This window comes from Podarcis pityusensis (assembly GCF_964106645.2).
Source record: "Podarcis pityusensis genome assembly, chromosome: 1".
In the NCBI taxonomy this organism is placed as follows: domain Eukaryota; kingdom Metazoa; phylum Chordata; class Lepidosauria; order Squamata; family Lacertidae; genus Podarcis; species Podarcis pityusensis.
Genome location: NC_138028.1, coordinates 14460014 through 14468421, shown reverse-complemented (window position 1 = coordinate 14468421; position 8408 = coordinate 14460014).

Here is an 8408-nt window from a genome sequence, read left to right as displayed (position 1 = left end):
TGTCCAGCCTCCCCAGTCAGATTGGGGAGGCGCGCTGGGGGGGGGGGGGCGGGGAGCGGCGGAGGTTGAAAGAGAAAGTGATGGAGCCCCGGACTTTAAAACTCTCTGACAGGCTAAAGCAAAAGACCTTCAGAGCAAAGGAAAGTTCCTCGGGGACGTGGGCTGAGGATATGGGATTCAGGCTGCAGTCCTATTTACCCTTGACTTTGGAGGACCGCGTCCCCGTCCCCCCCACCTGAAATACAGGGAGGGGGAAAAAAGATGTAAATAAAGTTTAATGCATCATTGAGAGTAAGCCCATCTGGATGCAATGGGACTTGCATCTGAGTAAACTTGCAGCATCATTGGACGTCACAAATGTATTTTCTTAAAACTGATTAATATTCTGTTGCCAGGTACATTCCGGTTTGTGCCAAGGTTTTCAAATTCCTAGCTCTTTGGGGGAACGTGACGACATATATATTTTTAATGCACTGAAATACAAACAAGATCTGTCAGGGATCTGTTGCTGGCCAGACCTGAGAGTCATGTGAGCGATTTGCTGCCTTTCTCTGTAAACTTCACAGAAGTTACCGAGAATGCTCTCTGGGCTGCAAACCCGACTGCATGGCATTTGCAGGCTAAGCCTGGGTAAGTCTACTTAGGAGTAAGTGCCACACCAATTTCGATAGGGCTTATGCCCAGGTCAGTCCTTAGGCATAGGACTGCAGCTTTTAAATCTACCAAAGAAAGAAGGTTTTTTTTATTACTATTTTACAGTATGATTCAAAAGCTGGTTTAATTTATTTGTTGCTGCTCATCACAGAATTGCGTGAGAAATGCAGAAATGCGTCTTATTTGTGTTCTCTTTCAGTTCTGGTGTGGTGTGTGAGCCGATGAGACATTTCCTGTGTCTATAAGGGTTTGGACAGAAAATGAAATTCCCCCAGATGCGGCGAGATGTGGTTGAGGACTCAGATCTTGAAGGGCAGAAAGAATTTCAGCAGGTGCAGCTGAGGCCTGGTCAGCAAATAATTTTTTAACAGGGGCCTTATTGGGAAAGGACTCTTTAAGACAAATGGGTTTTTTAACCCCTTCCATTCCATGTGAAAAGCAACCTTCAGTAGGAATCTTCCTTTCTCTGCATCAGCTGACAATATTTCTTTTGCAGCTTCTCCAACAGGAGAAGAGTTTGCATGTCCCTTTTCCCATGTGTGAGGCCTGGTCGTAAGATGAGCCCTCCTGGACAATGTTCCATATATATTGAGAGGGTTCTAAATCCCCATTCAGCCATATTGACTTTGGACCAGTGGCAGTCTCTCTGCTTGACCTACCTCACAGGGTCATTGTGAGGATAAAATGGAGAGAGGGATAACTATGTAGGTCACCTTGAGCTCCTTGGAGAAAAAGATGGGATATAAATGTAAGATAATTATTATTATTATTTTAATCTATCCCAGGATCCTGTTCCAGCCAGCTGCCTACAGGACATGAGCGTTTCAGCACTCCCAGCTCCACATCCCTTGTGTTGCCAGTCAACACATATAAGTGAAATGGAGGTATAAAAATGGGCTCAGGGCCGGTCCTACCATTGGGTGCAGTGAGGTGGGGCAAGGAGTGTCTACAAAGTTTTGGAAGGCAAACCTTTGTGTGCCTTGCGGCATTCCTTGTGTACGCAACCCCTCCCCAAGCTAGCCTGCTGCTCTGGACGCAGTCAATGAAAATGTCCCGCTGCCAGTGTTGCAGTAAGATTCAATTTGACTTTTGTACATGGCATGAGAAACAGTGCCGCCTTGTCCCCCTCCACAGGCAACAAAATACTGCATCTCAGGCCAGCCCTGGGTACCTCTTCAAACTGCAAGTAGCGGCTCACATTTTCAAATTTCTTTTGTATGTGGGAAGAGAGCAGTGCAAGGAGAAAACTAGCACAACAGGAAGCAAGCTAGACTAGACCCAGTTTCTCACTGATGTGCTACTTTTTTTACTGCAGGGAGATGTGTTATTATTTAATAGGTGAAGGTGTTGTGTGTGTGTGTGTGTGTGTGTGTGTGTGTGTGTCTTTAAATGCCATGCCCACCTACAATCTTAAATTGACCACTCCCCTTCAGCCTCCTTGGGATTCTACCACCTCACTCGGTTACATGGGTAGACCTGCTCTCCCAGTGAGCCACCAAGAGAATATTATAATGCTTTTGTGCAAGGGAAAGAAGCTGAGCTGCATACGAGCTAGGCTTTATTTAATAGCCACTTGGTCTGTGGGATCTTGGAAGAGAACAGGTTTATTTCTGCGCTGTGAAAAGCTCTACCTGCTAATTGCTCCAGATTAAGGCACAGCTACATGAGACGGTTGAAAAGTTGGCAAGCCTATTTTCACAGGCTGGATTGAGCTCTGAGCAAGCTGCTCCCTTTTTCTAAGCTAGGGTCATAGAAGGGACCCTGGGGGTCATCTAGTCCAAGCCCCTGCAATGCAGGAATATGCAGCTGTCCATTATGAGGATTGAACCTGCAACCTTGGCTCACTCTAACCAGATGTAAAGGATAGTAAAGAGCCTGGTTAGCCTAGCTAACAGAATGCTTCACCCTGGACTAGTGGCAATCAAATCCCTGTTCAGCCATGGAAGTCAGTGGGTAATCTTGGGCCAGGTGCTTTTTCGTGACTTAACCCACCTCACAGGGCCGTTGTGGCTAGTGCTTTTTCCTGAAGGTACTCAAAGGGTAGCCAGTGCCTGCACCTTTCCCCACCCGCAGTGTTAAAAGTGTGGCAATTACTATAACAACTTCATGGTGCGTATCAGCACCTTATTTTTCTATTAACAACAACAACAACAACAACATTAGTTGTGGGGATAAAAGTTAGGGGGAAGAACTGTGTGTACCAACTGGAACTCCTTGGGGAAAATGTGAGATTTGAAATGTCGTCAAGGAACAGAAGCAATTGTGTAAAGAGGACATTTTTGCTTGTGTAATAGTTTTTCTGCCAAAAGTTCCTCTACGACTGTTAAAGGCACAGCATCCCAGTCACCCTAAAATGCATCTTCTTTAAGCGTGATGGGAAACCACACCTGACAACATTCTCACTTCTGCACAAATGTCAGGGCACTTCCAGACTGTGGCTACTGAGCAAGTGAGATGTGCATTCTGCAAACTCAGGTTGTGTAGTTTGCAGAGGATACGGTGCTGTTCCACAACAAACCCGTTTCTAAAACCACCCAGACTTTTTGTGGTCAGAAAGATGCTCTGCGAAGTGTGGAGATAACAGTTGCTTGACGCTGTGTCATACAACTTCCCTGCAAATAACTCAGAATGAGTGCTCAGTAAAACAGGTCAGCTGGGAGTGACCTTGAAAAGTGCAGAAGTTCTGTTGATAGCTCTCTCTCTCTCTCTCCAGTCTTGAGCTGTGATTTCCATCAGAGTTTCGGGGAAGGTGATACCAATTTGTATGAGAAAGCTAGTGATGGATCTGTGTATATGCTGCCTGCTGTAGGAGTGCCAATTTACTTCCAGTATGATCTGCTTGTATATTTGCAAATAAAACAAATATTATGACAATGCTGTAAGTTCCACTGCGATATATGTTCCTGGAACTTCCCATCATTTTGAGGAAGCGGGGAACATGTGCACAGGGTATTTTCTTTCTTTTTTTCAGATTTTTTTTATTGGTTTTCACACTATTATAAACAAACAAACACATAAGACAAACAAACATAAATCATAGCCTTATTAAAAATTACACTTATTAACATTGTTAAGTGACTTCCTCGCATCCCCTTGGTTGAATTTCATTGCATATCCTTTTGACGGTTTTCCAAATCACAGTTCTTATAAAATTTAACTTAAACATTAACATCCTTAAATCTTCAGATTATGAAATTTAACATATTAATTCATCACTTAACATAAATAAAATCCTAAGCCAATTAAGTATCTGCAAGCTGTTTTCAGTTAATTTAACTTAGGGTATTTTCTTTCCTGATAAGAAATATGCCTCTTCAATAGTGGTGGAAGTTAGTTAGTTGCAGTTATATTCCACCTTTTTTTCTCCAAAGAGCTCAAGGTCTTGTCCATGATTCTTCATTCAAACCCTCACGACAACCCTGTGAGGTAGGTTAGGCTGACAGGCAGAATGACTGGCCCAAGGTCACCCAGCGAGCTTCATGATTCAGTAGGGATTTGGATGCTGGCCTGCCAAGTCCTAGCCTAACACTGTAACCACTATACCATGCTGCCATTGTTTTTTCAACAGGTGCAGCTTTCCCCAGAACTGCAGCTCATCTTGGTGAATTTTTGCCTGTTGTGCAATCATTTGGGACAGAGGTCCCCGGCTAGTGTATTTAATCTGACCCTGGATCTAGTCTCCTAGGTGAACTCCAACAGAAATTGTTTGTGCTCTGCCCATCTGGAGAATTTCATGTTTGAGAACCCTGCAAAGCTCCATTAACTTATATACGGCTATAAAGTGCTGAATGTTTGTGGAACTGGTTCCTTGGCCAAGATTTACACAGGGATATAACAATATGCTTTGTCAACAGTACCAATTAATCATTTCCTACCAGTTGCGTCTAATGTTACACGGAAACACAAGCCTAAGTCGGGTGAGATTGCAGATAAGTACGGCTGCAAGACTTCAGCAGAATCAGGCCCAACAGCTTCATGTTACTCCAGACCTGGTTTTCAGAAGTGAAATCAAATTGCACACAGTGTTTCTAGTCTGGTTACTTTATTTCAAAGGGAATCTGGACTTTCAGGTCTGTAGAGGCTCCTGTTTTCACTCTTTAAAAGAGTTTTGGTTTTTTTAAAGCACTGATAGTTTTGCTTGGTAGTAAAGGTAAAGGGTAAAGGGACCCCTGACCATTAGGTCCAGTCGTGACCGACTCTGGGGTTGTGGTGCTCATCTCGCTTTATTGGCCGAGGGAGCCGGCGTACAGCTTCTGGGTCATGTGGCCAGCATGACTAAGCTGCTTCCGGTGAACCAGAGCAGCACACGGAAACGCCGTTTACCTTCCCGCTGGAGTGGTACCTATTTATCTACTTGCACTTTGACGTGCTGTTGAACTGCTAGGTTGGCAGGAGCAGGGACCAAGCAACGGGAGCTCACCCCGTTGTGGGGATTTGAACCGCCGACCTTCTGATTGGCAAGTCCTAGGCTCTGTGGTTTAGACCACAGCGCCACCCATGTCCCTTTTGCCTGGTAGTTTTCATATTAAAACAGTGATCTGTGATCAATCTGATGATAAAATGACACAGGAAAGGATGGCGATGGTGATAGTAATTCCTCTTTGCTTCCTATTCCTTTTTCATTTTACATCGTGACTTTTTAGATGGCAAGGCTAGGTTGACTGAATCCATGAACAAATCAATGAATGGGATTAGTGAGGCTGTATGGAGCTATAATGTTGATACTGCTATCATAAGATACACAGGTCTTCTTTACCACCACCCCATTCTGAGGAGCTAGGAGAAAGCCATATATTTTGGAATTGATTTGTGGAATATTCGCCAACAAAGGTTGTCAGCTGCTGCTAACCGTATATCTGGAGGCATTTGCAAGAGATAAGGCTTATCTTGAGGACTGGAGAGAGCCAGGATCAAATCCCTCCTCAGCCACAGAGAGCTCCCCAGATGACTCTGGGCTGCTGCCTATCGCCACACTGAGAAGCATAGAGGAAGGAGAATATGGGGAAAAAGTGATTTTTAAGACATTGTCGTCTGAAAAGAATAATTGTGCTCACTGCTAAGGTATATTGGTTCTAAACCTAAGTACTAGCAGCCTATTCAAACCATGGTAGCTATCTTAATGCATACCACTGGAATCAGCTCTACCACACAGCTAATAAAAGGTATAAGAGGCCCATCTTGTTTTTAACCTGGCCACCCTAATTAAAGCCAAAACGAAATAATAACAGCTGAATGCTTAAACGCGCACCCTTTATATACCACTCGAAGTCTTGAAGCCTCATAGCCAGTGTTGCTCAGTGCCATTTTGGAAGGTTCAGTTGGCCATCTTTATTCAAAACAGCCTCCGACTGAGACAAAAACATCATGCAAAATCGACTTACGATATCTCAAGGGGTTTCCAAACAGACAAAACAACTTTCCAAATATATATGCTAGATAGATAAAACAACAGAAGTCCAACGCTAGGACAAAACGGCAGAGGCAGGACCATATGCGTTTGAATAGAAATTGCCGCCCCCTCCCTCCCCCATGAGGGTTGTAACCCTATTCTGTGGACAGGCGGAAATGTCAGAACTTTAGTCTTCCTTCGCACAGCCTTCCCCAACTGAGTGCCCTCTAGATGTCTTAGACAACAACTCCCAACAGCCCCAACCAGCTCAGCAAGTTGGGGAAGGTTGCCTTAGTGCAGGGGTCAGCACTGGGCGATGGGCTGGTCCACCGTCCTTCAGACCATGTGGTGGGCCAGACTATATTTTGGGAGAAAAAAATGAACGAATTCCTATGCCCCACAAATAACCCAGAGATGCATTTTAAATAAAAGCACACGTTCTACTCGTGTAAAAACACGCTGATTCCCGGACTGTCCGCGGGCCAGATTGAGAAGGCGATTGGGCCGCATTTGGCCCACGGGCCTTAGGTTGCCTACCCCTTCCTTAGTGCATTTTTATGCTGATGGGAAAAGTTGCCATTCAGCCCCTTATACAGCAGTCAAAGGGAGGTTGGAGAACCTTTGGTCCCTCAAGAGGTTGCTAGACTCCACTTTTCATCATCTGGGGTGGGGGCACAGGTTCCCCACCCCCAAACGAAAGGAAGAGAAGCCTTTCCACTGAAATGTTTTTAAAGGTGTTAATCCCTCATCCAAATAACTGTGTACAAGAATTGCAATGTTTTTTAATGACTTCAGAGCAGGTTCCGATTTCTTCCCTCAATTCTTAGGCCGTAAAGGGGGAAGCCAAGCATCCCTGCTGTCTTCTTAGCATAGCTCCAGCTGAGATAATTCCTCTTAATGCCAGACTTAGAGTTCCCAGTGGGTTATCTTAGGTTACATTTGGCTTATGCTAGAATAAAGCATCGCAAGCAAGACACCACCGTTGTCGTCGGGTGACCTCTCCATTTCTTGCTTTCATTTTGCCAGCCTTCATCCCCCACCCCAGCCAATGAGCTCACTTTGGTCTCGGATTCTAGATTGTTAACTTTTGTCCTGCAAATGCCTTTTCATGACTACTCAAAGCTATCTCTCCACTTTCCTTGCTTCGGTGTCCTTAGCACAAAATAATATTTTTGTGTTTTTATCCCGTAATCCATCCTGTGATCCTCGGATGAAGGGTGGTGTATAAATTTAATAAATAATAATAATAATAATATTAAATTATTGCCAGCACTTATATCCATGCAGGAAAAAGTTCATCACCTGCTCAATTTCTGGGTTTGAGGTTGCTGTTAAACTTACAGTTTATTTAATATAAATAACTTATTTATTATTTAGGGAAGCTTTTAATATCTGAAGGACTGTTGTATTTTAATATTTTGTTGGAAGCCACCCAGAGTGGCTGGGGAAACCCAGCCAGATGGGCAGGGTATAAATAATAAGTTATTGTTATTGTTATTACAGAGTCAGTGTGCAGAAAAATCACAAGGATATACCGTATTTTTCGCTCTATAAGCCACACTTTCCCCCTCCTAAAAAGTAAAGGGAAATGTGTGTGCGTCTTATGGAGCGAATGCAGGCTGCGCAGCTATCCCAGAAGCCAGAACAGCAAGAGGGATCGCTGCTTTCACTGCGCAGTGATCCCTCTTGCTGTTCTGGCTTCTGGGATTCAGAATATTTTTTTTCTTGTTTTACTCCTCCAAAAACTAGGTGCGTCTTATGGTCTGGTGCATCTTATAGAGCGAAAAATACGGTACTTGTTCCAAGCAGTAGCAATGTTATGTTTTACAGTGACACGTGAAACAAGCAGCCACAGAGAGCTACAATAATCCAAGGCCTACCCTCAAAACTCCACTTGCCAGGACTGCTGCTGAGCCCAAGCCACACCAGGGACTAGCAACTTGCAAAATAAACACAAATAGTTCATATTTGCTTATTCGTTTGCTTGTTTACATACCACCCTTCATCCAAGGATCACAGTTAAAGCTGCCTGGCATGTAGGGGTGGCTGTGGTTTTCTTACTGGATTATCTGTGGGTTGGGGGAAATCCAAATGAGGGGGGGGGCAGGTGCAAGCTGTCATTTTACAGATTCATAGAATTGTACATTTGGAAGGGACCACAAGGGCTATCTAGTCCAACCCCCTGCAATGCAGGAATCCTTTTGGCTTGAGCCCATGACTCAATGAGATTAAGAGTCTCACGCTCTCCTGTCAACAACATTGGGTGGATCCTGCAAAAGAGCGAGAGAAGCAGTTTCAAATCCGCATTAAACTTCAGTGTGGACAGGCCCTTACCTTAATTTCTGACTTACAGCTGTTAGGCAGA